The 13,167-nt window shown below is 32.0% G+C and overlaps 1 long non-coding RNA gene across 3 annotated transcripts in view; it reads left to right on the top strand.

Annotated features, from left to right (window-relative positions):
* LOC148758340 (uncharacterized) overlaps positions 1–13,167 on the top strand; it is a 238,736-nt gene that overhangs the window by 170,394 nt on the left and 55,175 nt on the right. Inside the window, exon 3 of one of the 3 annotated variants that reach the window (XR_016021067.1) lies at positions 12,676–12,727. The exons of the other annotated variants lie outside the window; for them this stretch is intronic. This is a non-coding gene — a long non-coding RNA (uncharacterized LOC148758340). Of the gene's footprint in view, positions 1–12,675; positions 12,728–13,167 lie in introns of those variants that run through there. 3 annotated transcript variants of the gene reach the window in all.

Raw genomic sequence — 13,167 nt, 5'->3', positions numbered from 1 at the left:
ATGATCAAATAGAAAAAAGTTAAGAAATTCAAACCTAAATAAGGGAAGAACTAAGGAAGAGAAAATAGAGACAAAAATGACCCAAAAATGTAAAATAATTTTTTTCCTGATAATAAAATGTACATCTCTAAATAAAAAAATCTACATATAAGAAGGGTATACTTTATACTTGAGAAAATTAATCTAGTTAACTTGAGAAATATTCCAGTAAAATAAGGCTTCAAAGAAAAAAAGCAAAAACCTCTAGTGCCTCAAGAAACAAAGACAAAGTTACTTACAGAGGTAACAAAATCAATTTGACATCAAACATTTATACAGCATTAAATCCAAAAAAAGAGTGAGGCAATATTTAAAAGATAATCAACTGTAATATCAAGATTTTATACCCAGTCAAACTGTCACTCAATGATCAACAATATACACATAAACTGATGGACATATAAATTTCAAAGAATAATATATGAGTGAGTATTTTTGAGCCCTTTACCAAAGGGTGCATTCATAGGAAATGACTGGGAAATTTTAGCAATGGACTGGTAGTGATTATTGGATAAATATAAAAGTAGGTTTAGTAGTAAAATAAAGGTGGGATAAAGATGAAAAGTTATTTTTTTTATTGACTTTCTGATGTATAATTATTGAGTCATACTTCTAAAACAATGTCTGTATGACTTCTATGTGTATAAAAGTAATATTTTTTTCTACACTTATGAATAAATAGAACATGTTCATAGGACGTAGGATGCTTATTATATTATTGGATTACTGTTATAAAATTATATATTTAGACAGAGTATTTTACAATTAATTATAAAATAGTCAAAGATTTAATAAAGTCTTAGCTAATAGAAATATTGCAATGTTGTGTTTTAATGCCAAATAGGCTAACAGATTCTGAAGTTGCTAAAAATAAACATGATGAAAGGTCAACAGCAATTAAATTGTAAAAGCCTACAATAACATTACCTTCCTCATACTCTTTCAAAGAAACAAACTGTTAAAGTTAGAGAGAGAGAGAGAGAGTAGGAAGAAATAGTTTAAAAGTCTTTTAAATACCATATAGTAGAGTAATATATAACAGCCTAGCAATATTTAAGTGTTACTCTGTTTTTCCCTTTTTCATGTTCTCCAATGATTCTCTAGTGACATACAAGGAAGGTAAATAAAATATATTGTAAGTAAAAACTTTAAAATGGTATGTACAGCAGGCAAAATGAAATATACCAAATCAAAAGCACAGTTTTTAACCTTTGAGTTATAAGATATTGTCATTTTTTTTCCCTTTCCTGCTATTCACTTGTCTAAGTTTTCAGAATGAGCATGTTTTATTTTACAAAAAGAAATTGTGATGCTGATTACTTGAATTTTCCAGATTTCAATAATAAAACTTACTGAAATGACCATTTTTTAATGTATTTATTTTGAATTTTCAATTCATTTCAAATGAACATCCTATGAATTTTGAAACAGACCTGTAAGGGCCTACAGCATAGAATTTATTTAAAGGAAGTCCATTAGGAATTTTTTAAAAGACGGAGGGAGAGAAAAATACAGAGGAATCTAAAATTACAAAAAAAGACATAAATACCACCAAGAGCCTTCCTTCTTTTAAAATTAAATTTATTTGGGTAACACTGGTTAATAACATTATATAAGTTTCAGACGTACGATTTTATAATAGGTCATCTGTATGTTGCAGTGTGTTCTCACCAACCAAAGTCCAGTCTCCTTCCATCACCATATATATGACCCCAATTACCCACTTTATTCACCCCCATCCCCTTCCCCTCTGGTAACCACCATACTATGAGTTTGTCGGTTTGTTTTGTTGTTTGTTTGTTGCTTTCTGCATTATATCCCACATATAATTAAAATAATGTAGTTCTTGTCCTTTTCCATCTGACATTTCACTTAGCATGATACTCTCAAGATCCACCCATGTTGTTGCAGATGATAACATCTCATCATTTTTTATGGCTGATTAGTATTCAATTGTATATATGTATCACATCTTCTTTATCCAGTTATGCATTGAGGACAATTAAGTTGTTTTCCTGTCTTGAATATTATGAATAATGTTGCGGTGTACATAGAGGTACATATATCTTTGCAAGTAAGTGTTTTCTAATTTTTTAGGTAGATACCAGAAAGAAGGATTGCTCGGTCATATGGTAGCTCTATTCTTAAATTTTTGAGGAACTTCGGTACTGTTTTCCATAGTGGCTGTACCAATTTGCGTCCTTAGCAGCAGTGTATGAGTGGTCCCTTTTCTCCGCATCCTCTCCAACACTAGTCCTTTCGTCTCTTGTTAATAACAGCCATTCTAACAGGTGTGAGGCAGTGTCTCATTGTCATTTTGATTTGCATTTTCCTTATAGCTAGTGAAGTTGAACATCTTTTCATATATCTCTTGGCCATTTGTATGTCTTATTGGAAAAGTATTCAGGTCCTTCGCCCATTTTTTAATGGATTGTTTGTTTGTTTTTTATTGTTGTTGAGTTGTATGAGTTATTTATATACTTTGGATATTAGCCCCTTATCAGAGGTATAATTTGCAAATATCATCTCCCATTTGGTTGGTTGCCTTTTTGTTTTGTTGATTTATTTTCCTATGTAGAAGCTTTTTAGTTTGATATAGTTCCATTTATGTATTTTTGCTTTTACTTCCTTTGCCTTTAGGTTCAAATTCAAAAAACCACTCTGAGACTAAGGTCCATAAATTTCATACCTATGCTTTCCTTTACTATTTCAATTCTTGTATTCAAGTCTTTAATTCATTTTGAGTTAATTTTTGTGCATGGTGTCAGATAGCAGTCTAGTTTCATTCTTTGCATGTGGCTTTCCAATTTTCTCAGCACTATTTATTAAAGAGTCAAGAACCTTCTTTTCTGTAATTACATGCTAAATTTGGCTTCAAGAGCTGAAAGTTAAGGTAGTTAGTAATATATCATCTTATTTAATTTTTGCTTTCTCTTAAAAGAAAACAAACATTTATGTTAGTACATATAAACTTTTCCTGGAATTAATCTCAAGTAAGAATTACTACATCCTTATATGAGAAAAAACCATGTGGAACACATTCCATAAAAAAAAAAAAAAAAACCAGATGCATAAAACAGAGAAATACTGTCTTATGAGTCTTGCATTGACCTATAAAGATAAAGCGACTCATATTCAACTAAACCTCGTGGCACTGAACTACTCTTTAGGACAGTTAGATAACAGAATCCTAGACATTCACTTTGAAAAGACTTAAGAATATGAACAAAAAAAGCTTGGGAAAGCCAGATATTTTTCCTATAGTGTGTCTATGTCAATATTGTTTTAAGTCAGTTATTGGCTTATGATCTGTTTGTCACTGATTTATATTACAAGTAACTATAAAATAAACAGTTTATCTCTCTCAGTTAAAATAATTGGTGCATGTTTTAAATATTATATGTGGCTTGGCTTTGACTCCAGGTTTCCATTGACAACCTTGTGCTAATAACATACCTTGCCTCTGACTCTACGTCCACCTCTATAAAATAGGATCATTTATTCACTCATTCAACACATATTTATTGATTATTACACCTGTCAAGATAAGATGGGTTATGCTGTGGTCATAAACTCCCTAACTCTCAGTGGCCGTACACCACAAGTTTACTTTCCTGTCCAGCAAATCCACTCTGAGTTTGGGCAGTTCTCCAGAACAGCTGTCCTCCATGTGTACACTCAGCATTCCAGGCTGTTTCAAACTTGGCACCTGCACATGAACATGAGCTTCTATGATGGTCACACAAGGAGGAAAAAGAAGGCTGAAGGGGCAAGAGTCAACAATTAAAGGCAGCCAACTAGGAAAAACGTACAGAATTTTCATTCACATTTCTTTGACATATGATATGTCAAACCCTAACTTAAGAGTATTAGGAAAGAGCAGATACCCCCCCCACAGGACAAAAGAAGAATAGATTGATTCTCATTGGGCAGTAAAAGTGCTCACCACAATCACCCTCAACGTGTCAGATGCTGTTCGTAATTTAGCAGATAGAACAGTTAACAGAAAAGTCTAAACCTTTGGGCCTCATGGGTCTTAAATTCTAGTACTGGTGATGTGGACAAGGCAATATAGACAACAAACAAATAGAAATATATAATACATCACAGAAGTTAAGTGCTATGGGAAATGAGTGTAACCTGAGGTAACAAAAGAATGAAGGTGGCAATAGGTGCTTATGATTTCTTTTATGTAGTTGAAAGCCATGGAAACCTATTTTGATGAGCTGTCCTCATCAAGGACCTAAATAAGTAAGGCAGCAAAATATGCAGATATTTGCAAGAATGAATGGCAAATGTGAAAGTCATGAGTACATAAGCGTGTAGTTTAGCGTATCAAGATGCATCTATGTGCCCAATGGGGCTAAAAACAAGTGAGTGGGAGAATAAAAAATAAAGAGGTCAGAGAGGCAAGGGGTGGGTGATACCTTGTATAGCTTTTGAGTCCTTGGTTAATCGACAATTTGGGCAAAGAAATGGCATTATTTGACTTAAATTTAAAAGGGACCACTCTTGCTGTATGCAATACAGGTTGTGGTGGCAAGAGTAGAAGCTGGAATAAGAAACTTGTAATAATTTAGGTAAGAAGAGATGGTGACTTACTCTAAGATGTATAATAAAGATGAATCATGGGCAATGGACTAATTCTGTATTTACTTAGAATCTATTGACCTCAGAATTTCCAGATATATCAGGATGCTCAAGTAAAGAGAATAAAAAAAAAATGACTCCTAGTTGTATGATAACAGAAACTGGAAGAAATGGAGTTGTCTTTTATTGAGATGGAAAAGACTATACAAAAGTAGATCAAAAAGACTGGAAATTAAATGTTTCTTGTTGGACATGTGCTACTTGAAATTTCTTTTAGTTATCTAAGTGAAGATTTTGAGTAAATTGCTGGATTCACAAGTCTGAAGTTAAAGTGGAAAGCCTATGCTGAAATAAGTACATGGGAATTACCAGCATTTCAAATACATTTAATGCCACGAGACTGAATAAGATCATTTAGGAAGTGATTAAAAATACAGAAAATATTTGATAAGTAAACCTTCATACATTTCAATATATTGGTATATATAAGAAGAAATTAGTATATATAAGAAATTGGTATATATAAGAAGAATTGGTATATATAAAAAGAGAGAGAGAGAGAGAGAGAGAGAGAGAGAGAGAGAGAGAGAGAGAAGAATATCAACAAATAGTGGTATCTGGATGTCAAATGAAAAAAAATATTTCAAAAAGGAGGCTGTGATCAGCTATGCTAAATGCTGCTGGATAACTTAAATATAGACAAACTCTCAGGTCATCAGTAATAATGGACAGATTATAAATATTTTTGTGGGGATAAACGACATGATATGTGCAGATAACTAAGTTTATGATTTAGTTAGTAAGATTTCAATAAATGTTTATCATTATTACCATTCTGAGACTGGTATTATTCTGTTGTGAAAGTTCTTTCATATCCTGTGATTGATCCTAATGACATTCAGTTGAATAAGATTCATGGAACTTAGCAGCCATATTAAGAGAAAGAAAAAGCAGATAGAAGGAGAGTACCAATCTCCACCCATCATTTCCAAATGATGCAAGTACATTGAACGGAAAAGGAAGTTATCCATACAATGTTAGATAGAGGACAGATTTTATGCCCTTCCAAAAAGTTCTAAATTTGTCCTTGAATGCAAAGGGGGGGACCGTTTAAATATTTTAAGAGTGAGAGAACTATAACCTCTCCCAATGAGTTATTAAAAATTCTAACAAAAAAATGGAGAATGGATATGAAATTTGAAAAATGGAATCTAAAAGTTAACTATGATTCATCACAATAAATAAGGTAAAAGTATTTAGTACTAAATTAGGTTAATGACAATATGTTTTAAAAAGAGAGATTTGAAAAATATTTAAAAGTTAAAATTAGTTTGATTTGATAAATCGGATATACATAGGTTAGAGTGAAGATGAAAATTCTCAGATAACTTCCAAATTTCTAATAAATGTGTTTTGTTCAATAATTACTTATAAGTCTAAAAATAATTAGGAAAAACTGTAGATTTACAAAGTAATAGGTTACTTATATTTTTTTTTATTAATTCACTTTAAAAGAGCGTGAAGAATAAACAGGAGACTGTTGGGAATATATATTTCAAGTGCAGGGAAGATATGGCTTTGATTACAGAATTAGGACACCTCAGCAAAACAGTGGTAGTTGAAGTCAAACATTTTTTTGAAGGATTTGCCCGGTACAGGTAGAGTGATAACAGAGTAGTGTCAGAAATGAACCCCATTATTAAATCTTTGCTAAGACTGGCTATCCCATGTCACTTTGCATATTACTTATTCTTAACCTGATATTATTCTAAGAGTTTTGGTTCTTCTGAGTCACTAGGAAAGTTACTTGATCAATAATCAAATATTCTGATTAACTTAAGAATGGGTGGTTGAAGCAAAGGTGTTAATGGGCAAGTGCATCACTTAAGAAAAGGGAAAATATTGATGTGTGAAATTTAGATGAACAATGAACCATCCTACAAATGAATGATGGGTCTTTTCAAGATGATGTTTAAAAATTTGGGAATGCCTGTCAATGTAGTACTATTCATTTTGTATAATACTAATAGGAAAATAATCTCTTAAAATTAGGAATTACACCCATATGTTTCTCAAGACTTCGTTTTGGCATTGATATGCTTATGTCTTCCATATGTCTAAAATTAGATGTGTATTTTCTAATTGGCTAAGTAGGAGAATGCATATCCAGTTTATTGCACAATGATCCTAGGTACATAGGATATGCCTGCTGTAGGACTATATATCTGGACTTGAAGAATAATATAGCGACAGATCAGAGAAGTGTGATTCTAGCTGTCAAAGTGATTTTTTTTCCACTATATTGAACAAGGTCGCTTTTAGAAATGCAAATGCATAAATAGTTTATGAGAATATTAGGTAGTCAAAGGGGTGGAATGTGTGGGATAATTGTCATTTCTCAATCTCTCTCTCTCTTTCAAACACACACGCGCACACACACACGCACACACACACACACACACACACACACACTCCAAACCAATCAGAATAGTATTTTATCCAGGCAGCAGGGCATACCATCAGTTAAGCCAGCTGGATAATATTTGATCATAATTAGGGCAGTGATGCAAAGGCATAATAAACAGTTGTCTTTCAGGCTGAGGTCAGTCTTCACATACAGAGGGTTCTCACCAAGTTATTTGTTCTATGAGCTCATTGTTGTGGTTCATGCTGACTAAGCTTCCAGATGTCCCTGCTGTTTTGACCAGTATTTTAGTTTGCGGTTCAATTGGTTTATGAGCCACCAACATCCTTTTAATAGGTTCATTTTGCTTAAGTTAGTCAGTGTCACTTTCTGTTACTTGAAGTTGAGATTCATAGCTGAAATATTAGATGACTAAACATTCAAGGATTTGATGCTCTTTTGTGAATAAACATAATCTAGTATTAAAATAAATTTTAAAAAGAGGTACATTCATAAAAATCACATTCCACAATATTCTTTTCTGCTAAATATGCTTCAAGGTGGAAAAAGGAGGGCATCCCATGCTTTCTGCAACCTAAATATAGATTGTTTGTTTGATTTTACTACTTCAGAAATTAAATAGATAATAATTTAAAAATGGTCTAGCCACTGCTATTCAATTGTAGAGAAGCTATGCTTTCAAAATGTGTGTCCTGTTATTAATTGTTATTTTTCTGTTCTCTATGAAAATCAGCTCATTTGGAAACTGTTACATAGCTGAGGTTCTAATTGCTTTGGAGCATGAGAGGTTCCTTGGCTATTTACAAAAGTCTCAGAATGTTTACCTGGGAGAGCAAGGCTGATTTGAGAAAGAGAATGTATGTAAATTCAAATGATTTTCTAGAGACATTTCTGAACTTTCCCTTTGGATAAGGATTTTTTTTCTTCCCCATATGTTTTGATGCCAAATTGAACTACAAAGAAATTAACTGGTATTTTATTATCTATATCATTCACAGCAATTGACTTTAAATACTGAGATTTTATTTTGTTTTGTTTTGTTTTTTGTTTTGTTTTTTTGTGGAGACATGTTATACATTCAGTACCTTGATGGGTCTCGGATTTGTAAACTTTAAAAATATATTACATATTTCTACAGAGAAAATCAATTATTTTTCTTAGTTGTCTAGGGAAGCAATCTTTACCCATGTCTTTGGGCTTAAAAGTTGTACTTCCTGGGGCAGGTTTTGGTGGATGGATTTTGCTGTTTTCACCTAAAAGCCACATTTTTATAATGGATTAAAAAGATTATGCTTTTTATCTTCAACTACAATATACTGCTATACCTACATGAAAACATTTTCTTTTAATAGTGAGAAATATTACACACAGCTTTGGTGGTCACTTCGGAAAACTGCTTATAATTTCGTATCTGTGAGTGAAAATGACTTTTTTCATTTACTCATTATTCAAAAATTATACCTCATCATAGAGCACCCTTAGATCTGTTTTTATTTGAAGAAGATAATTCATTTTAAGTAGAAATATCTTGTATATGCAGAATTCCTCTTTGTTGTGATGATCTGGTCTCAGTTTGGGCCAGCTGGAGAATTTTATCAGGTCTCGGAACAACAAGGATTGTATGTGAGATAAGTTTTAAACGATACCATCTTTACTGATAATTAAGAATAAATTTCAGAAATATTTCAGCTTTCATTGCATTTTTAACTTTAAAAAATTTTGTTGTAACAAAACTGTGATTTGCCGTACAATTAACTACAATCTCTGAAAGGAACTAAAATCAGTCTTTAAATGGTTCATAAAATTTTCTAACTTCTCAACAGTCTACATTTTGCAACAGCCAAACCACTGTTTAAATCAGGGTAGCTAGGGGCCACAGTAAGAAAACTCCAAAAATTTTTGTGGTTCACCATCTTTCCTGAGGCAGCATCTGATAGGGGTGGCTGATCCTCCTCTGGCTTGTAGCTTTGTCGTCTGAAACCATGGCCTCCGCAAGTTCAAAAGAGCCAAGTGAATGAAGCAGTAGGGCTCTTAACTGAATCAGCCCAGAAGTGACAAACATCCCTTCTGTTCACTCTTCCTTGGTCAGAAGAGTGGCCCCAACTTACTCTAATACAAAATACAAAAGAGCACCTGTAATTTTTTATGAGAACAGCTACCTTAAGAAAGTCTCTCTCTTTCTCCACCAAAGCTGTACAATTGATTGAAAAAATTTCATCAAAAAGGATTTGGTACCTAACCACGAATGCTGCTAAAACACTATCAATAATTAGGTCAAATAAGAGAGAGATGGAAATACTAAATTCAAAACTTTGAAAATATCACATTAACTAGTTTTATATTCATTAACCTCAAAGAACAACCTGTTAGTGCTCAGTGTCAACATGAGTGATTATGTAAATATAATTTACATTACAAAACTCAGCTCTTTCAGAATTTGACTTGCTACCCAATCTATTCCAGCCATGGTGAAATAAGATAATAATATTGAAAAACTAAAAACAAAAATTGGAAAAGTCTTTTGTTTGTTTGTTTTTAATTTGTCTTCCATTTATGAAGAAACTAGTATCTCAGGTAGTAGCTCAGGACTACTCAATGCATTGTAGCTCAGGCTACGAGCAACAATTTACCCAAAGCTGGAATTCCATGATATTTGGGAATTTTAATTAATTTAAAAGATACTGCATAAATACATTCCCTCTAATTTTCTCTAGCTTCTTTAACTACTTTTTATACAGGAAAGATAATGCAAATAAACATGGAGAGAACTTAATTTTCTCAAAAGGAGAGAAAAACAAGCTAACATTTGCTAGAGTCATTATATGCTGGCACAAAACACAAATCTCGCATAAACTTCACAAGAGTAGTACTGTTATTACTATCTTTCTTGTTTTAATAAATGAGAAAATTGAGACTCAGAATAAATAACTTGTCTTGAATCATTTAGTTAATAAATGAAAGAGTCTGAATTATGACCCCAATTTGGCTCCAAAGTATCTGTTCCTTCCACAATAATGTTAAACCAGGATCTATAAACTTTTTCACAGCACATTCATAATAGCAAAAGAATAATTTTAATAAAATATGTCCAATATTTATGCAGTTCTAAATTTGTATATATTTTCTATGATACATTATGTGCATTATAAAGTAAATACAAAAATAGAAATTTTGAATAGGTGGAGAAAAATAGAAATAGAAGTTATAATACTTTTTTCTATATGTCAGTAGACTACCTTAGGTACTTTTTCATTCAGACACTGGAAAACAGATTCTCTTTTAAACTTTTTACTTTGAAATAACTATGAACTCACAAGAAGTTGCAAAAAATAGTAAAGAGAAGTCCCATGTACCCTTCCAGCTTCTCCTAATAGTAACACTTTACACATAAAATTAAGGAAATTACACTGACACACACTATAATTAACTAGACTCTAGAGACTTTACTCAGATATCCTCCCTCAATATATAGATTTTTATGAACAAAATAATCTCATCATTTAGGTAAATAATAAAATAGTCCATGATACATTTGAAATGTGTCTTTCAATTTACCAGGTCCTTTGCAATTAATTAATTAAAGCCCTTAAGTTACGTAATTAACAAACAGATGAAAGTTAAGAGCTCAGTCAAAATGTCAGTACTTCTTAGGGTCTAAGAGCACATGCTTAGTGTGCTTTTTGCTTTAGTATGAAACCCAGTGTAAACATTTATTCTGTGCCTCAGTTTATTCATCTTTATAATGGAGCTAATAATAGTATACATTTCATAGAATATTAGCGATCATTAGCAGTAGTAGTCCCCAAGTTACAGATGAAGAAATGTACTTAGAGAGTTCAATTCAATTACCTCAAATCCAACTGCTAGTTACATAGAAAGATGGACTTACATTGGTTATTACCACTTGAGTGTTCTCTCTATCATGTTATGTGTCTCCTACCCAGGCAAGGAGGAAGGACAGAAGAGAAAAGACTACAGAATAATTCTCATTTCACCCAGCACAGAACATTTTTAGACCTTCAATTCATAGTTTATTGCTTCTTTATTTTTGCTGTTAGTTATCCCTACTGAAAAACCACAAGATTTCTCCAAATATTCAAAGGTCAATTTTAGTCAATTATTAATAAAATATATTATGTAAATAGTGACCTGATTGTCTAAAAATCACACACATTGCAAAAGTAATCAGATATCAAAAACATTTGAATTCCTGGGATTAATTATATCCTGAGTAACCTTGTTTTTCACTTAGGTAAAGATTCAAAACTGTAGTTGTCATTTACATTTTCATTTAATTCTTTTCTTAAATTTTAATCTTATAAAGACTTTAGGTGACTTTTCACTAACAATAATGAATCACAAATATAAAACAAAACAAAAAACACTTTATTATTATTTCTCCAAGGTGTTGCCTAAGACTGCCAGGGTAATAGTAGATACTGTGTTTCTCTGAAAATAACACCCCAGAAAATAAGCCCTAACATGATTTTTCAGGATGACACCCCCTGAACATAAGCCCTAATGTGTCTTTTTGAGCAAAAATTAATCTAAGACCCGGTCTTATTTTTGGGGAAACACGGTAGTTCTGAGTTAAAGACAAATTGGTTGCTACAGATCGATACATAAACCAGAATAGTCAGCATCAATTATTCTTGTAAAAATGTACTCAACCCAAAGTTTTAGGAAAACACTCATATTAAACATAGAACTTGTTCTGTTTAAAGGCACAGTATGAAACTACGGCCAATTTCAGTTCAAAATCACATGTTGAGTATCTTTCCAGTCATATGGAAAATTTTTATTTAATTTTCTAACATTTTCTTAAAGTAATCTTCACATTGTTTTGATAAATGTAAACATTAACTGTTGCTATTATCCTAGTTTTATTTTAAAAGAATTATATTTACTATACCTACAAATAGTTCGCATGAAGCAAGAAACCTAATATTTATATTTTACAATAAATATTATGAATATCTCTCTCAGGGAAAGAAACTGTTTAGATAATCTGCTTTTCACAGAAAATTTTGCTTCTATATCTTAGAGACTATCATTTTGCTTTTTAACTTTTTTTTATGTTAGAGACAGTTTTTACTGTGAAAGTGAAATAGTGCCTTTTAGCTATAGTTAAGAAACTTCTTTTTTTTTTTTTTGCAAAGGGGGAAAATTATGGAAGCTGTAAATAAGTAATGATTGCCAAAGATCAGAGGAATTAAACATAAAACCAAAGCAATTTAATCTGGTGCTTTGATACAAGTTTGTAAATAATTCAGCATAATGATAATAACGGCATCTTGAGAGTTCCTAGCAATTGAATTGCCCTTGAAGTTATAAAAAGATGATTAGAAATTGAATAGTTTTAAGTCATGAGTTAATTTTGCATTTTTCAATGTGGAGGTGAAGTGTATTCTTTTAAATAGTTGCTACCCAATCTCTTTAGTGTAAATAAAAAAAAAAAGTTAATATACTGGTCCTCTGTGTAGCGGTAGAATCCACTTAGCCAGAGGCAGAATAGCATAGTTATTTCCCCAAGAGTCAAGAATTCAAAATCGATAATGTTTTTTAAACTTCTACTTCATACAATTGACTTCTCCATCTATTTTTTTTTCTCATTTCCTTAGAAATATGCCTGTATATGGGATCCACAAAGGCCTGATTCTCAGACTAAGGAAAGTCAATTCTGTTCAGTGGGTCAGTTTTGCTATTTTTCTAACCAGTTTAATTTTAGACAGGTTATTATTATTATTTTTTCCAGGAGCTTAGTTTTGCTCATGGGTAAAATAAAAACTCTGTGATCTCAATGATCTCCTCTAGATCTGAAATGCTTCGAGCATATCGCTTTCTAAATAATCTCTAAAAAGAGTCGATCTTTCATTACCAGCCCCTTCCTATTTGTCCAGCCAGCTAGAGAATTACTGAGAGTTCTGTAGACACTAAGTTGCTGCATAAACCCATGCTGATTCTTGTAAAAGTCCTTTCTGCTTTACTTCGTAAAGGAAAGACCTACTCATCCTTCAACACCTCCTTCAATTTTCTTCCCTCTGAAAAATCTCCATATCACAGTATTGTAGAATTCATTATTTCCTTAAACCAAAACTTTTACTGGTTGTAGT

The sequence above is a fragment of the Rhinolophus sinicus genome, chromosome 4 (assembly GCF_057876585.1).
Source record: "Rhinolophus sinicus isolate RSI-liver-muscle chromosome 4, RSI-T2T, whole genome shotgun sequence".
In the NCBI taxonomy this organism is placed as follows: domain Eukaryota; kingdom Metazoa; phylum Chordata; class Mammalia; order Chiroptera; family Rhinolophidae; genus Rhinolophus; species Rhinolophus sinicus.
This window is presented reverse-complemented; position numbering and strand designations above follow the sequence as displayed.